Here is a 1,735-nt window from a genome sequence, read left to right as displayed (position 1 = left end):
CATTAACATTGCATCATGAAACAATATTGGGAACATATAAAACTACGGTTTTAATTACATTTCTCCTGATTTCATATCATAAATGAACTGTATTTGCATTGCAAATTATTGCTATAAATTAGTTCACATTCTACTGTAGCTAATTGTGTCAATAAGAATAAAATTATAAAGAATTGTATGTCATCGTTATATGAAAACATGTCAAAACCCCTATTAATGGGACAATTTCACGTTTTTGGTTAGTGTCCCCCCACCCCACCAATTCAAGACTTCTAGATACGCCACTGGAAAGAAAGTAGTTAGGGATGGCTGACTGTATAGGCCTATGTTTGAAAATTTATAGGTCTATGAATGTATTAAATAAGCCTTTGAAACCCCTAAACTGTCATATTTTCGGGGGCTTCACCCCTATGGAACACTTTTGAGAGATTTTGAGCGACGCCCGATCACTCCTGCTTCGTCGGGGAAATCACCCCATCCACCCCTTTGGGAACCTCGTACCCCCATCAGGCAAATCCTTGCGCCACCACTGCAAGCAGTGGTAACACCCATACTAATAAATGATTTTAAATAATCATGAATAAACAGTTGGGAGCCGTGGCGTATACTACAGAGGCTCAAGACCCCTCCCCTGGAAGGCTTAGCGGGCAGTTAACTACCTGCACAAATAATGCCATTTGTATTGTATAAGTAAAGCTCCAGAGGTGTTAACTACTCCTCCCTGATTACTGAATAAAGGGATAAGCTAATTGTATTAAGGTAAAGTTTACATTAATTTGTAGTTTTGTATAATAAATATCAATATTGATTTAGTAGATTTGCCACTTTGTTTGGAAAAACATGAGCTCTTCCTTGTATTGTAGGGCCTAGACCTTAAGGGATTTAAAAAAAATGATTATAACTTTAATTTCACTCCAGTATATACACTAAATTGTATAGAAGGATTAAGTATGACGTTAGTTCTGTCGCTCACTTTCACCTGTTGTTTTATTTTATTTTATTTATTTATTTATTTATTTATTCATTCATTCATTCATTCATTCATTCATTTATTTATTTTTATTTATTTATTTATTTATTTATTATTTTTTTTTTTTTTTAATTAAAAAAAAAAAATTTAATGGTATTGTAAGTCCTAAACTATGTAAATGTTTAGAGATATCTTTATTTTATAGCTATTTCTATAAAAATGCTTTAAGTAAATCATCTTTAAAACATATAAAAGTGAACCTAAAATGGAAAAGTATTTATTAGAAAAGTGTAACTTCCATACATCAACTTTAAAATTTAAAGTTTTCTCTAACTCACTATCTCTTGAAGGAAGAAAGGAATCTTGGTCACCTCAAAATTTAGGCTTAGGGATGTGACTGCACGAAAGGAAACCATCAATCATTTTGTATTTGATGGTACTAGATTAAATAACATTAGAAATTTAATATTTTTCCAACTTAAAGAGGAGCTGAACAACAAGAATTTACATATGTTTTGGGAAGTATTCACATCAACAACTTAAATACCTTTTTTTTATGATTTCGGAATCAATTACGAATATCAAATTTTAACCACAAGTTGTATAAACCCTATTAATTATATTATTGCGAGTAAAGTTTTCGATAACCATTGTAAATTATTTTGAACAACGGTATGGAAAGAACGAAACGAAACATATAATAGGCCTACTTTTCTATTGCATGACTAATATGTTTTTTTGTTTTTTTTTTGTTTTTTTTTTAGT

Source organism: Anneissia japonica, unplaced genomic scaffold, assembly GCF_011630105.1.
Source record: "Anneissia japonica isolate Jap-2015-1 unplaced genomic scaffold, ASM1163010v1 scaffold288009_len375886_cov190, whole genome shotgun sequence".
Lineage (NCBI taxonomy): Eukaryota > Metazoa > Echinodermata > Crinoidea > Comatulida > Comatulidae > Anneissia > Anneissia japonica.
This window is presented reverse-complemented; position numbering follows the sequence as displayed.